The sequence below is a fragment of the Fopius arisanus genome, unplaced genomic scaffold (assembly GCF_000806365.1).
Source record: "Fopius arisanus strain USDA-PBARC FA_bdor unplaced genomic scaffold, ASM80636v1 scaffold00027, whole genome shotgun sequence".
In the NCBI taxonomy this organism is placed as follows: domain Eukaryota; kingdom Metazoa; phylum Arthropoda; class Insecta; order Hymenoptera; family Braconidae; genus Fopius; species Fopius arisanus.
In genome coordinates, this window is record NW_011887766.1 from 213,390 (window position 1) to 231,019 (window position 17,630).

The 17,630-nt window shown below is 40.7% G+C and overlaps 1 protein-coding gene and 1 long non-coding RNA gene across 2 annotated transcripts in view; one reads left to right on the top strand and one right to left on the bottom strand.

Annotated features, from left to right (window-relative positions):
* The window catches only part of LOC105265043 (latrophilin Cirl), a 114,540-nt gene that overhangs the window by 8,563 nt on the left and 88,347 nt on the right, over positions 1 to 17,630 (top strand). The window lies entirely within an intron of this gene.
* LOC105265044 (uncharacterized) lies at positions 2,665 to 13,608 on the bottom strand. The gene is made up of 3 exons (XR_892041.1): positions 13,535 to 13,608; positions 2,947 to 3,077; positions 2,665 to 2,868 (listed from the first exon to the last, which is right to left on the bottom strand). It is a non-coding gene; the product is annotated as an uncharacterized lncRNA (long non-coding RNA).

The following is a 17,630-nucleotide window of genomic DNA, read 5'->3' on the forward strand; positions in this document are numbered from 1 at the left end:
ATTGAGGGAGGAGAAATGAAAAACATCAAACGTGCGATTCCAGGATCCGCAGGAGTGCAAGTGCAAGAGGTAAAAGGGGTGAAAGGGTAGAGGTAGAGGAGAAGAGGGATACTTCACTGGCTCGTTAATATATCAGATTATGTTGGAACACCAAGTCTAATTTATGCCACAGTAAACGCTATCCCGGACTCTACCCCCTAGCCAGTCTGACATTTTATAATACGTCCTTAAAAGCATCTCATCTCTTAAAAGATTTCTCGTTTGTCCGCTTCCCTAACTCGCGTATGGCCCGTCCTTCTTCCATCCAACTTTATGTATTTTTCTTCACATTTTTTTCCATTTTTTAACCCCCTTCCTTCTCTCCTTCCCTGTATTTCGTGCATTCCTTCTTTATCCTCTCACTTCATGACTTTTCGTCTCAGTCGTCTCTGTCGTTACGTGTCTGCACACCCTGAAATTAACGTTGGCCTAGGCAGCTCTTTTCTAGAATTTTCACTCTTCCGTTTTCTATTTTCACACTTTCCTTGGTGTTATCTCATTCACTATCTTCACCACAGCTCAACAGGCCTCTCTGTCGTACGTTTTCGTCGCTCATTTTCTCTTTTATCTCTGAATTTTTTTCTCACTTTCTACTTCTTGCGTGCACCATTCCTCCGTCACTCGAGTTATTTTTTTTTTTACTTCCCGTTCCGCGAGACGGAGCCAACGAGAAAAATAAAGTTGGAGCAAGTATAACACAGGTGGCCAAGTTCCTCCATTTTCATTCGGCAAATTGCAGTAGGTGGAAAAAAAAAACTCATAGCGGAGAAAAAAGAGCGACTATATACTCCACACTCAGCATGAATGGTAAAGTAATTTCTTATCGCTGAGAGTAAACGAGAGTAGACGGATTTTTTCCCTCGTGTACTCCAACCACTGTGAAATATCGTGAATTTATGGTCGATACAAATCGAGACGGAAAAGAGAAAACGCACATTGGAATCCACCGAGGAAAATAGCGTCGAGTCAGCCTTCTTTCCTAATACACGGCAGTCCGTCGCGACCACCCATTGCCTACTTCTTAGCTTGAGCGTACATATAAGCCAAAGAAGAACCGAGGATTTCTCGACTTCCAAGTCCTCCAGCAGATTAATCGTCTATCGACTCTCGATTGAGTTTTTCTCCCCCGCCCCACTCTCAACAGCTATCTATCGATGTCCTTCCAGTATCTATATCACGACAGACATATTTCAATCTGACGAAGAAAAACAACTTCGATTAGCAACAGCAGCGAAAATCGATGGCCAACACAGAGAAATTGGTAAACAGTCAGAAAATAAAATCATTTGAATTAAGAGGAAGAAATTGATAAACACCATACAACACAGAAAAAAAGTAAAACATTACAAAAAAAATATTTATAATATCAAGTAATTGCCAAGCTTACTATTGAAGCCGAATTAAAAAAATTATCCATTTCTGTTTCGATTTACTACTACTCGAAAAACCAATTTCCTCATTATTCCGCAAATTTGTGGATAAATTGGGGGGTAAAAATGGCGAATTGAAATGCTTTTCCGCCTGGGAATTCAATATGAAAATGAATGGGCAGCGGTCGATTCAGGTGTAGTTACCTAACGGAGTTGATGGTCAAGGGAAGCGGTTGATTACCGCTTGGATTTTGGTGCAAAAGTGGAAAATTATTCCAATTGGCCTGTGTGTGGCGCCTGCCCGGATGTGCTTCACCCGAATACCGGTAACCATCCACCTATCGCCGCCTTTGGATTTCTCAGTGCTCTCAAGCCTCTCGTAGCTCTCGTATCAGGCAGCCTCCCAAGGCCATTGTACTCTATCTCTCAATGCCTCTCTCGCTTGATTCTCCCGACGAGGGAATACGGGACTCGAGACGGTACCGGGATGGAGGGAGATGAGACTCGACAGACTGAGTGGAAGGTAAAGGGGGGAATCTCAAGAAAATCTGCAGATTCTCAATAAGCTGACGGCCAAAACTCCATTGGGGATGCTGGGCGCGTACGCGCCAGTGCCAAATTGCCTACGAGGGGTGAAACGCCGGAGATAACACGCGGACAGTACACACGAGGGGTCGGGGTACATTGGCAAGCGCGTAATTTCAGTCGTTGCGATCTATTTTTTCCCTACCTTTCAAATTTCTTCTTATCTCGCTCTGGGCCTTTTTCCACCCCTACCTCTTCTTTTATTTCAACTGGGTAATGACACCGAGAATGTATATCGATCTCATATACACACCGCTCGGATAATACGCCGCTCGAGTATATGGAATGGCTATCGACCGGTTTCCCCGTTGTTACCCCAGGAGTATAAAGATATTGTTTTTAGGCTGCGGTTTTGCACCGACTCTCTCTTGGGAAATTGAACCCATGAGTTTCGCTGCCAGCAAACTCACCGCTCATTTATTACCACCGTTTTGGCCTCTGGGTGGCCAAATTTGCTGGCGAGTCAATCCTGTATCTATAACTCCCCCTGTATTTTCCCCCCCTGTTGCCTCCCCCCAACGGCCCCCCGACATTATTCTACCACCTACCCCGTCAGAGAACAGCCTGGTCTCCAGTCATTTCCACTTTACGGGCTGGAAAAAAATGAAGAGATCGAAGAAAAAAAAAGCCATTGCATCGAGAGAAAAAATAGTTTATTGTATCTCCGGGTTTTGCTCAGCTCTTTCTCTTCTTTTGGAATATCAGTGGCGACTACTAACGGCCCACTTCAGGCCGCAATATGTTCTGGGTTGACCAGTTCAGCAAAGTCGGCAAAATGACCCAAGCCAGAGCACTGGGAGAGGATTCTTGTAATATTGCTTTCTTGTGCGAGCCCGTTGCATATGATTTGGCAATTTGTGGACCAGAAGTACCCCTGGAGACGAAGTAAGGGGTGAATATTGTCTTGTAGTAGCTTGGAAAGGAGAAAGTTCGATACGATTAAGTTTCTTACCAAATCAATATCCATTTTTTTGTGTTTTAAGGAGTTTCTTCTTCATTCCTGGCAGTAGCTCTTAATTAAAAATTAAAAGTAGAACTTCATTTTCTCAGGAATCACTTGGACATTGAGTGCACTCTCGGTGACTGCAAGAGGAAAGGAAAAAAACTCAATTTAACCAGTATAAATTAAAGAGTCCTCAATTGTAAATAATTAAGGAACTCGTAGATCCGAAATCCCGGGAATTCAATTGGTAAATTAAAATATTAAAAATCGTAATTTTCCCTGGATTTCGTGTCTGGAAATATGCGATTAAAAATTTATGTCCTGTATGGGTGGTGGAAAATTATTCTGTAACAATGATTAATTCGCATTCATTTTTACTCATGAATATTTTTTCCATTCGAAAAAAGCATTAAAAATAAATGCTGAATAACACAACGACATCCAGGGAATTATATCTATAACTCAACTGAATAATACATAGAAATACTTTCGTCTAGTTGTCGAATAAAACACGTTATGGTGCCCTTGGTAACGTGAATCTATATGCCTCACACAACAGAGTATCCTTGGAATGTGGTTTCCCCTTTTGCTGTTCGAGAGGATTAACCCATAAAAATTATGGAACCGCCTAGGCAAAATTATGTGTACCCTCCTCGGACTGTTGTCTATGTCAGTCGGTGTCAATTGAACCCGGGGATCTCACCCCCAAATGCGTGACCGTCGATAAATTCCCCGTCGAATTTTCACCCACCAGAGAGTCTGATGCGCATAATTCAATAATTTGATTGATCCCATTTTTTAACGCCATTCAATTTAATCACGTCAACGCTAATTAGGTGCTTTCAATATCGCAATGAACAATAATCATTATTATTTGATCAACTGTCAAGTCCCCCTCCGACGATATCCAAGATTTGAATGATCCTGTTTTTAATCTGATTAATTTCTGTAGAACCAAGTTAATACTTTCGCATACGTAATCCCCACTTATCGTTTCAATTATTCCAAGAATTAGTTGTAAAACGTAATTGAATTTTAAAAATATAATTGACCGTTTTATTTGCTGTGAGTGGATGATTCATCAGGATTTATCCGGAGATTAGGAGAATCCGCGTGAATTATTCATTTGAAAGGCGTTAATTTTAATAATCTCGAGATAAGTGCCATTTATTAGAAATCAGTACTGTTATTTTTTCAACCTTCAAAAACAATCTTTTTATTTTAACCAACGGAAAACGAGTTTTTGGTTGTGAAAGAAGTTTATACATTTTTTGAAAAAGTAGACATTTCACATGTTTACATTGCATTTAATAATTTTCAACGACATGAAATTGCACCGTTATCAAAATAAATGAGTAGTTAATCGTCAGCTGATGCAATTAGTCTCGATACAGAGAGCGAGAAAAATTTAATCGCTCCATGAAATTTCAAAATCAGTAATAATTCAAGACCAACATTGCTCGAGGGTTAACGATCTCCTTCCGCATATTTCAAAAATTATAAACTCCCATCGCCAGACACACCATGTACTTGCACGTATGCCCCGTACCTTCGGATTTGACCCTATAGCGTGACTCTATTTATCCACTACAGTGTAATACGAGGCGATCTCCTTTCGCCTCTACAACCCGCGTTGGGAAAAATGATTAAGCACTTCTTCGTACAATATATGCATACCTAATCGTCCAGCCGCACGACAACTCACTCCCACCCTGTCGCACCCCTTTCCTCCCCTCTGCCCTTTCCCCCTGGCGAGCCCATCCGAGTAGAAACATGCGAAAATCCACATTTCATCAGACCTCCTACTTCACTTGTCATGACAAAAAAATAATTGAAGAGACTCAGAACTTATTTCCTGATTTTAAAAACGGATTTCGCCACTAGTTCTCAGCTCCCAGACCCCTTAATTATCGATAGTTCTCGTGAACTTCAGACCTGAAAAACGCTCAAAATTCTGGATCAGTCCCTGAAAGCTAAAACTTTTATCTCTGCGCAGTGATTTCCTGACACGGAGACTGTCCACAACTAGTCTTTACCCTAGAAACCCCTAGACACGGGGTGCAAGCCCGATTGCTGCCGATGAAAGATCATTTTTATCGTAGCGATATCTCCGCCACTCAAATTCCTTTTTCTCCTTGTTGTTGACATTAACGAATGTTTGAGTGTGCAATTTACGAAAAAAAAAAGGAGACAATAAAAAATCCGAGACACAAACAAGCCAATTCTGGAAAATTACGAGGCCAAACCGTCGGAGAGTCTCGTTTGGGGATTCCATTGGATAACGTATTGGTGAATCGTGGGGGTATGGGGGATTGAGCAAATGGCGTAAGCGTCGGTATATATTGGCCGGTCGATTAGTGGCATAGCGTCCCGCTAGGGAGAGCCAAAGGCGGTGGAAGGGGGTAGAGACGGGGGTGGGTAAAGTGTGTTTCACTTATTTCTCTTTTCATTCTTCCTCTCGTTGTACACTCTTCCCTCTTGTTATGTACGAAACAAACCGAGGGGGTAAAACACCGACTCGGTGTTTCATGCCGCACGTACATACTCGTGTGACGGTGTACATTTTCGGAGGAAGTTAAACGAGGAGGGAAGATTCCCTGAGAATGAGGAGCGGGGGGGCTGGAAAGGGGGGTTGAGAGAAGAGGACTGCGGAGGGTAACTGGCTAAACTTAATTGTTCAAATACACGCATTTCACCGCAGCCAGCTCCGCCGCACTCCAATCCGCACTGGGTTCACCCCGGTGCCGACGCTGGCCAACAATGCACGTACCGACATGTGTACACTCTCAGTCTGCTCAACGGACTCGTATGGTAGAATCCGGCCCAGCCAAGATACGACATTGGAACGTGGCTTTTAACCGTGTATGTACACCGAGGAGAAAATACGTGAACTCGTTATTCTGTACACGAAATTTCGATCGAGCCTCACCCATCCACCCCATCCCTCGATTATTTTAATGAAACCATTTTGGTCGGTGAAATTTTGCTACCCTTGTACACATGTACACTTCCTCGTTGATGGCACGTTGCTGTAAGTTTTACGCGGCATCCGTTCGTGTGATGAAGGCAGGGACAACGGATGATGCTGAATTAATTGCTCATAATTTTTATTTAATTGCCCTGGGGGGTGGATTTTAGGTCGACTATGGTGGGGGTGAGTGCTCGAATGTATTGAGACCGCTCACAATTTGTATTCATCAATGAGCTATTATTCAATAAGGATTCTGTGTTCGTCATAATCGTCTGGATTCTTTAATTATAGGGGACGATTAATAGAATGAATTTTATTAACGTCAATCAGTTGAATTACTACGTGTTTAATTTCGATTTTAGCAATTGTTGGCAGTGAAATGGCGATCGGTTTGTTGACTGATGTTAATTGATGGCACTTCATCAATTTGTTTAATTTGCCAGGCGTTTTATTTGTTTTCCCTTCCATCGTGAAATTTAGCGAATCGTTTCGGAAAAACAAGAGGAATCACACATTTGCGAAACCAGAAATTTTCTTATTCTTGAATTAAGAACATCTTTATGGTTGAAAACACTTGCTGCTGCCAATAATCATGATGTGGTGGTATCTGATGAACAGGTAAGCGAGAAAATCATTGACACCTCTGACTTTTATCGTGAAGCAATGCAGCGGCTTCAGTGCTATTGTGGAAAATATTCAGACAGCTTATTTTGCGGATGTATTCGTACAACTGGGAGCGTGTCTAATGAACACCATGCCGGTATGTCTCGTGTACTCGGTTAATGAAAACATTGTCCCACTCGCGCCTCGAATTATACAAGCGAACCGCATATCCGCACCAATGTGCACACACACAAACGAGTCTGCCGACATTTACTGGTATGCATGAAAGAGAAGGAGAGGATTGGTGAGGGAGATGTAGAGAATCGCGTCATGGAGAGACGAATTGTTCGTGAGGGTTAGGATGGTTGGGGGTGGAACGGTGTGGGATTGGGGGCTTTAAACGCAACCGATAGAATTCGCGACGTGTTTCGGCTCTGTCGAAAATCAAGTACCAGAATTGTGTTGTGATGCACTGCAAGAGGTCATGAACATATTGAGTGGAAATGAAGCGTCCATGAATGGATTTAATGTAATTGTTACACACGTTTCAATGGCATATTACACAAGTTGATATACTTTTTTTTTTATTACACTAACTCAGGATTAGAAAGCCGCTTGGTGCTCGTAGTGATAGAGAAGTATGGATCATTGAAAATGATAGATAGCACAAGGAGGATTATTTCAGAGGTAAAATGAGTACGTTGATGTGTTCGTTTATATGGCATTAATTGCAGGTATTTTCGGCGGATTACATGAAAAGTGAACCGTCGGTGGATGTTTATAAACCGAATACCGATGCTGATGTGTCGAATTATTGTTATGGTGACGTTTCGATCGATTCAGTAAGATCTTTTTATTCCATTTTACCAATTTTTCATTTTTAAGAACAATTAGAAAGACTGGATACCGTGAGCCATTCTTCATGGTGAAGAACACATTGAATATTTCAATCCTTCATACGAACTGTGACTAAATCCATAATGAAATGTCTCGTCCTCGGTTATATTGCGCATGAACCGTAACTATATGAAATTATTATTAAATGAGAATATTGAATAGATTATTATAATTCCACGTAGGGCGACACTTGAGATAGTAATAATGATTTATTATATTATTGGGTATCGCTTGAAAATTAACTGAATATATGAACAACTGTTCAATTTTTCTTAATTAAATATTTTCTCAGTTCAAGAAAATGTATTGAAATTCGAAACGTTCAAAAATCAAGAGCGTACCTGCAACGTTTTATAACCAACACAATTGCCAACGAGTAAGAATTAACCCGGTTGGTGTGAGAAAGAGTAGCGTTTAAACAGACTTTGAATTGACACTTGAGAAATGCAATTTAGATGCTTATTTTAAGTAGCATATTACGGATTTCTGGGAAAACGAATAAAACTCGAGGTAAATAATTGAAAGTTTTATTGCTGGAGTATAATGACCAACGCGGCGATGGCTCAGGCTCTAAAGTTGTAAATTCCCTTCCTTAATATTTCCTCTTGCGAAATGAACTCGCTTCCTCAAAACTCGGGTATTAAAAATTTATCAAAAAGTTTAATCATGGGGGATTCCCCAGGATGAATGATTTCACAATTCAGAATGAGAGAAGTATATCTCCTGAGTTGTACTCAAGGGATTTCTCTCTTTGATCCAGCGGAGTGTCCTCCATATCGCATTCCCCCCAATTCTCGTACACTGCATGTGTACAAACAGAGTAACAACTTGCAAGATCTTTTCGGTTGATCCTCACAACACTCACCGTTAGCCCAAACCTGTGCACTTCTCCTTTCCCAACGCCCAAACTCCTCCGGGAAATTTTCCGATCGCACGATATCAGCACTTCGCACTATCACAAGACTCGTCTCAACCAATTTTTTCCCCTTTTTTTTTCATCATTCCACCTGCGCGCATCGCTTTCTCTCTTCATACACCACTCGCGAATATGTAATCCACAGAAAGTCACAATTTTACTGTACAAAGAGGACGAGCCCTTTTGCCCGGGAGACAGAAAACTTTGCATCTCAGAAAAATTCAACGAAATACAACGGGTAAAAAAAAAGTGGTTTCATCATAATATTTTTTCATCTCACTCCATCTTCCGTGTGCAGATAGTGTTGTAGTGTCTCTATCCTATTCCGGTGTCATTCCCGCGTGCATCACGAGAGCTCCCAAGATCCAAGAGTGTAACATCCTGCAGGACGCGCTCGCCATTCGCTATATATAGTTGAGAGCCCCAGCAAGATGCATGAATATGTATGTGTAAAAACCAAGGGGGTATGGAACGTCAAATGAGAGAACGAGTGCGAGAGGGGGACAGAATGAATGGCAGAGGGTGGGTAGAGGGTAGAAGGGAGAGTTAGGAGGAAAGAGGTAATGCGTTAAGATACGAGCACTACCACGGTTATTCATGCGCCGCTCATATTTAATACGACGGTTTACCCGTCCCTCTTCGCACGCGTATAATTTTTCTGATACGCGCGGCTCGACGACCCCGTTGGGTTCATGCTACCCCGACTCCTAAAATCTTGGGGAATAAAAATAATTCATGACGATCGAGGCCTTAAACGATAATGTTAATGTTTTTCTCTCTTCTTCCCCTTCTTTTCATCATTCTCTTTCATCTCGCCCCTTGATTTTTCTTTTTTCATGCATTAATGTCTTAATGCGAGAGACCACTCGACTGATTTGAAATTCAAATAATTCAATAACAAAAGTAGTAGGTTTCGCACCAGTGATGATTCTCCAAATTCGTTACAAACGAGAAGACACGAATTAACGTCGTGCCAGTCGGTTTACTTGAGACCCTTTTTTTTATTCATCCCATAAAGAGAGACAATAGAGGTTTTTAGTCCATTAGCGCCGTTTATTTATTCCTTTTTTCGATGGAATTAATGGCTATCAATTTTTATTCCACACCGGAGAAATCCAAGCTTCGGGTATTGATACGGTTCGTTAAATCTGTCAGGAAATCACAAATGAATAATATGACATTGTCAATCTCTCGTTCGTTTATTTCACTTTTTTTCAGTAAATTGCTGTGGAGGGACGAGGGGTATGTGATAACTGAAAATCACTGGTATTTCGGGATATCTTCAATTAGTCCAAAATGAGGGAGTCGACCGAGGGGTGACACGCAGCCACGTGGACGAGGTCATAAACGATAGAGATGGAATTGAATGGGTTATAATCACCCATGTATAAGTCCATTTCAGCTCGTGTTTTTGTGTTTTTTTTTATTCTACTAGGGCGATATCAAAGCTCGTCCTTGTGGGAATGATTTCTGAACGACATAACTCGAGTGAGTTCTGAGCTTTTTGTAATTTTAATTCGCCGTTCGTCCATTAATTGTCTTGATTAAGAGTGCATCAGTACTGTTCCCAATCAAAATTATCAACAAAAAGATTTTTTTAATAAACAACTCAGCACGACTATCGCTATATCGAGCTTTTCGACGAGTCTTACATTCGTTTCATGACACTTTTCGAGCCACGCAAGTCCAACCCACTTCTCTTCGTCCCACGTAAATCCCCTTGCTGCCTTTTGCTCACCTCTCCCACCTATTACTAGAATCCCGGTAACTCTCGATGTGATGGTATTAATAGCGTTAATTAAACGACCGGTCCAAAAGGTGTGTGATGTCACAGAGACAAAAAAGTCTTCTCACTCCCAAGAGAAAACCTGCAATTCTAGAAACTCTCGATTATAAATATCCCATCTATCCTAGCTATTTTTTCCCTCGAATTCAATAAGTTTTCGAAGTTAAGGTCCATATAAATCAGCAATTGTAATGAAACTGTCTGAGAATTAAGGGGAAATGCCTGAAGAGGAAAATATAAAATAAAAGGAAGAGTGGATATATAATAGTATTCTAAAATAAATTGCTTTTTCTTTAAAAAGAAAAACACTTTATTTTTAGGAGCCTGTTTATTCATGTTATATTGTCTCAACTCAGGGATTAATTCAATTAGGTGTCTATCGTCTTTCGTTCTTCGGATACCAGTAATTTTCCATCAACGAAGGAACGGTATTGACCCGTTATAAGGGCATTTTCCTCCCCTTCATCGATTCTCCGAGTTTCCCCCGTAGCATACGGGCCTCTCACGTCATGTCTCGTCGGGTGGCAATTGTCATGCCTCCTCCTCCACCCCAAGGCAGAAGCTAAGTCGTCTCAAACGAGGAACAGCTGTGACAGTTCTGGACATAGCACTTGGTCTACGAATTATTTATGAGCTAAACGACGCGTTTCACTGCCCACTGATCGCATCTCTATAATGTCAACCACGAGTTCTCCTCGTGAAGGTAAAGTTGAAGGATCGCAAGTGGTCATCAACCGGGTGACATGATATTTATTGATTTTATTTGGTGAAACTATTATTGCTTTCTTCGTAAATATAGTCGATGATTTTTTCACTCACTTTTACGTCGATATTCTTTCATGGTCCGCGTTGTTGGGGTAGTTTGTCGGGATTGTGAGTGTTATCGTCTGCTTCTGATAAATAAAATATGACGGAGCAATATAAAACGGCAGATTGCGTGAATAAAAAGTCATGTTGGAAAATATTTGCAAATGGTCGTCATTATGCTGCATCTCCCGATGTTGGAGATAATGTGGAATTCCTTGCGGGAAAGTCGAAACGTCTGTGAAGTTCAGAAGCAACGGGAATAACGAGCGTACAAGGCCGGTTGCAAAGGATATATGCAGAGCGAAGAATATGAGCGCATTTGCTGTGGGAAATATTTTTTAATGAGAAAAACTAGGGAATAATTTTGTAATTTTCGTGAAAGGTGCAGTTGCTCTCCCAAACATTTACTCCATTAAATTGTAATAAAATTATGGGAATCACAGGAGTGGTCTTCAAAGTTCTGTACGTTTTTAATTATAATCACGAGAGAAACATTTTGCTGAAATCAAAGGGTTTCGTTGAATTTCCTCTCATTGAATTTCATGATTGCAGAAAATCTAGTGAAAATATCAAAATTTGATAGAAAAAAAAAATTGGATTTTCTTTGCAACTTCATTAACTGCGAATATTTCACGCAATTTGAGGTGAAACTTTCTGTCAGTGTAATTTCGTAATTTTCTCGCTTCTTCAAACTATTGAAACGTTTATTCCATGAATCATGAATCCCCCTGCATTCCACACCATAATCCCGGGTATCGCCGTGAGACGCTCAAGTAGAGATAGCGAAGCGCATGCGCAGTGTAATTTACAGAATAAATTAAAATTCAGAGTGTTGAGAATGTACCGAGTAACGTCATACCGATGCACACCGAGAAGACAGAGACGGGTAAGAATTATGAAGAGCGGGTAATGGCTGGGCCCCCGATGGCCATGAGGATGATGAAAGTGGTTCTCAAACCGTTAAGAGAAAGCCAAATACACGGACCGAGGGAAGAGAGAATCCCGACCCAATATATAACACTGCTTTACGAAGGGAAAATAAGTGCGATAATGACTGGAGAACTGACCATAAGCGGCAAGTCTGTGAGAGAAGGAAAAAGGCTAATACCGGCTGGACCGAGTGAAGCCCTAAGGCCCAGGCCCTCCTAGGGATAAACTTACCTCTTCGGGATCCTTTATCAACCACACGGGAATGCGTCAATTCAACTGAATCCTTCATTTTTATTTTTCCCTCAAACACCCGTTTGTACTGTCTCCTTCTCAAATGACCGAATTTCCTCCGAACAAGGCGAAATAAAGAATAAAAATGTCAAACGATAGAGGGAAGTAGGCAAAAGTGATGGTTGACGATAAGAATCTGATGGCTTTGTAGACAACTCATTTCCGCATGCTCCCAACGACCTCCCATTATTCACAATTAAAGGAGTCATAACGACTACACAATTTCTGTTTTACAGTGCGTAGCCTCTATTATGTATTTATGTGGGTTTCGTTGGAATGCCTTCTTGTTTATTGTTTTGTCCTCTTTTCTGTTGCCTTGTGGTGTACGTGGGTTCATTCATAAATCGTGACGAATTGATTTACATGCGCAAGTAATGAGAATGTTTTCAGTCTTCGCATATTCATTAGGTTCGTATGAATTAGCAAATAATTAATGCTATTTCTCATCGATAGCTTCATCATCGGTGGGGATGTGTTTGTTGTCATTAAGGTACAAATTCAGGAGTGCAATGCAAGAGCATCGAGGTACAAAAGAATTCGTATACAAATAAAAACCGAGAATTTCTCCCCATTGATAATTCATGAGAACGAAAATCCGCTCTGTAATAGTTACATTCCACATGCACAATAAACACGGAATTATATAGTGGGGGAACTACCGATCGAATTACACTTTTGAAAGAATATTTGTTAACAAACGCCAAGGGCCAATTGAACAGGCGGAAATGTGTCGTTTCATAAAAGCCAACAAAAAAAAGGTCATTTTAACGTGGCACAAAGTGTTGGATGTTCACGCGTGCGCACCTGGCGGATTGACGAGTGTGCGTGTGTGTGTGTGTTTTGTACACCATTTGGTGTGCGCCCATGCCCTCGAGTGCACTCTCGTCTCCAATGACGTCAAACACCGAAAATTACAATAATTCAAACGATTTTGACAGGGGTTGTTTGAATAGCATTTGATCCAATGTTTTTTCGTTCTCGCCCACTACATCCCCTTCATTCTTTGATTTTTTTTTTGTGTTTATTTTTCATTTTAATTCGCTCTCGCTTCGCGTTTTTTTGAATCCTGCACTCAGGCCAAAGGACTACAGGAACGCGAGCACCTGCATGATGCATGACACGAGCGCGCAGAGGAGACCAAGAGTGCAAAACCGGAAACCGAAATCCGAGGCGACTACCCAAGGCGAGACACCACGCCTCATTTTCTCGGCTCACTGTATTCCACCAACACACTCTCACTTTTTCCCTTGAGGCAAGCCCAATATTCACACACACTGTTGACCCTTCCTCCTCCCGCCCCGTGATTTCCAGTTCCAATTCATGCATGGCCATGCAATACCTTCTGAGTACTACAAAAGTGCCCTTATCGTTTGAAATTGGTCTTTATAATCCCCACCTCATAATCCGCATCGTCCTCTGGTATGAGAACTTTATATATTTCCCTTTCCTCTCCTCTCAAGCACTCCGAGAGATATCCGACTACTCGGAGATCCTTCTACGTGGCTATTCCCCCGCTTCTCTCATAAGTTTATTTTACTTTATTTTTCCATTATTATGAAAACGACATCCGTTTTATCTCGAACCCGGTGAAGCAACCGAGAGATAATCGTTTGACCGAGGGGGACCTTGCACGTCAATATTGACCCGACCAAGACGAATCGCACGACTCAGGGCCGTTCTGTATCTACATATAGTTTTGTGAGTGGCTACAAACGATAAAGTTTTATCATCTTCCATAGCGGTTGGAATGGGCTGGAAAAACTTGCGATAAATATATTTTACATGCCGTGTCTAGACGTAAAGGGAGAAATTTAAATTCAACGCTTTTGGTGATTTTAGATTCTCGATGGAGCCAGTAGTCGTGATTGAGTGGACAGACCGGTAGATCGTAATTTATCGGAGAGGGTGAATTCCATTATTTCATTTTCAAATTCTTATTGTAATTATTTTTTTCGTTTGCACTTACCATTGTGAAAAATTCCTCAATATTTTTAACGTGTATATAATAATTAGGTCAGGTCTGGATCAAGTTCGGATCAAGTCAGACTTCATGTTGAATCAGATACTGATCCTACAACTTGACCAGGACTTGATCAGAATCTGATACAAATCATTGCAGGTGGACGAATCTCAGTTTAACTTCAGGCCCACCTAATCCGAATTTGATCAGAATGATCACATGAGCGAACTTCAGGTCCACATCAACCTCACCATACTAGAACCTGATCGGAGTAGTACGGATCAGGCTGGGTAAATCGAAGACTAATCAGTTTCTTATCAAGTTCTGCCTGATCAGTTGACACTGAACACCGCCATATCAGGTTCTGATCAAACCTCAGGCTCGCCGACCATCATTTCCACTCGGGAAATTGATATAGTTCTAGAAAAAGTTCATAATTAGGAAACATGTTAAATCCCATTGTCAGATTTTACCATTTTACCAGTTCAATTGTTCCGTACAAATTCAATAGAACGTGTACAGCAGAATAATACAGTTAAAATCCCGTCAATTTTTTCTGAAAATTCATGATTACTTTCCTGCAAAGTAGACTTTACTGAAACTCTCCTGCAAATCACTAACCAGCTATGCATAAACCTTCATTTTTTCCACCAGTAATGAACATTACGAGTAAATTGTCAAGATGCCGTGGAATAATGCGCTGAAATATTTATGAAATGGATGAATACGTGGTGGTCGTAACGATAAAAGCGGCTTTAACAGCGTGTATGATATTATCTCGTGTAATATCTCGGGATACCCTAACTACGGGGGTACTAATTTTTTTTTCATTTATTTATTTCTTGTTGAACGCCTCTGCAACGCACACGGTCGTCTACCCGTTGTGGCAAACCGAAAAGTTCTCCCCGTGGAGGTTCACGTAAGCCTTTGAAATAGTGGTTGTATATCGAGGCCATACGTGAGACGAGGAGGTGAATAAGTTTTGCGACGGCAAGTTGATGATGTTTGACAGAGAGAAGGTGAGGTTGTGGGATGAGAACGTGGAGGCGATCGAGGGGGTGGGCAGGAGGAAAATATCGGAGGAGCCAAGCCAGTGGCAAGAGAGACCTCTTTCTCGCCGCATAGTTTCTACTCGAGTGAATTCTCTTTCCTCTTCGTAGCAGCTGCCATTCGACGCCTTTCCTTGTCACTAACAATAAATTTTGTGCCCTCAAGGTGTATACCTTGACACACGTCGATACAAAATTATCTCAATGAAAATAAATAAATAACCCAATTACTTTTGCTAATAAAAAAGGGGAAAATATTTTTCTCTCCTACCAAACTCACTCCTGATTCGATGATGATGGATTGGATGGAAAAATCAATGAATATGTCGGTCATGATGTATTAGAAGCTTTAGGAAATTTTTCCGTTGACTCATGCCTTAGACAACTGAAAAAAAAAGACAATTTTCATTGTGAATGGAATGGACTGATAACACACGGGCGATAACTTAATCTCTTCAGGCTTTCACGCTATTTGTATTGGTCAAATAATCGCCCTAAAACTTCGATATTTTTTCCGGTTAAACCTTTGTAGATGAATAAATTTCAGGAGTATCCTTCAATCTGCAAATAATAATGATAAGTACCTGCGCTTTCGCTAAAATTCTCGAATTTATCCTCACATTTCGCTTCTATTTGATAGGAAACATTTGATCAAACAGCGAAGAATGCCCTGCTCCTCGTTGAAATTTCAATAACCTCTCAAAGTAAAATCACAAACTATACGTCCATGGAATAGTATTCACCTGACGACAACCAGTACCATTTCCACTCAAACGTATTTTATTATAAACTTCCTTTATCATTACCATTATTTGTCATCTGCTAATTTATTAAAATGATATTAACCAATTTTACTTGATTTTACGTATGTGTGTCAACGACAGGATATTAACTCTCCAATCGAAAATCCATATAGAGATTACGCATATATCGGCCAGACCAGAGAGGCTGGACGCTCATTTTAGTGAGATAGAATATAATCCCTCAGTTACGTTTACACTAGCTACCACTCAACATGCGAAACCCCAGATAGTTATATTACACAGGATGTACACTGATATTATGAACAAATTTGGTATGTAACTAAACGGCGAGTCTACATCACTCCGGCGATATGACATGGTTTGCTATTGCAAATATATGCTTTGAAAAAATAATACATCCCACGAGGTTGAAATAACGACGGTGGTAAATTGATCTCATCAATCCTCAGATACCAAACAATAACAGTAATTACTCATTTATTTGGTAAAATCGCTTGTCATTCACAGATGAACCAGTGCCCCTCTATTCAAAGAGCAATTGCACAAATAGAAATTCCGTAGAACCACTCCAGAACCCTCGATAATTATTTACAAGCGAGAAGATTTTGCTACGTACACCGAGAAATTTGGCTTGAATAGCACTAGAGTTTTGCTAAATAATTTTTATCCACAGCCTGCAGTTTACTTCGATGCAATTTGCTCGTCGTTTTTTCTCTTAAATTATCAACTAAACACCACTTTGCAGTTACCAAGCAACAGCACTAGCTGCTCGATTGACTTAATAATAGAATTTTTCGTTCACAGATGAACTGGCGCTGCTCCTCGTTACTCAAAGACGAACTCCTTACTTTTATATCTCCATCATTTCTCCCTAATTGCTTTTTTTTTCGCAAATGCTCAAGTTGTAGAATAGACTACAGGTAGAATCTTATAAACTTGTACTTTCCCTCCTCTCTTGCTTCCTCTGACACCCTCTTTTCCCTCCCAATCCGTTTCCCTCGCCTCATGAATGTATTCACAAGCTGGACTCTGAAATACGGGACAAAGATGTTAACTGAGTCGATTGGGGGAAAACTCGCTCTTTCTCATTCTCCTCGTTTTCATTTCTCTACTTCAACTTCTCTACCCGTACCGTTACCATCAGCACTGTCGTACCTGCTATTGCTATTAAAGTTTCCTTATCTCTGGAGACTATGAATCCAGTAATTTAACAGCTCTTCTGTGAGAATAGACGACTATTGAGAAAACCATCAGGTACGACTGACGACTGAAGGTCATTATTTTTATTCCATACGTCTATTTTTAATACCTCCTTCGTATTTCCGTATTTTCTTCTAAGATAACGATTTCATACCGTTTTTACTGTATAGCAATACTAGAGCGTTGGCGGAGTTCGGTGAACGCATCGTCGCTCAAAATTTGTCTAGCTGCTCTGTCGATAGTAGTTTATTAATTAAGACTGTATTTATGCATTAATTATAATCTCCAATGGCTCTCGGGTCACGAGACTAAATGGAGCAGATGGATAGCTCGATTGCAGTCGATTGGAGAATGGGAATGGGAAAGCAGCGAGAAGTTTAATTGAATCAAATCGTCCGATCAATAAGTCTGGGTTGATTAGAACAGACTGTGCATATAAACCGTGTGTTGAGTACATCAAACGACCTTTTCCGTGACTTTTAAAATTTACGATCTCATACTCACTTATTTTTATTCAGA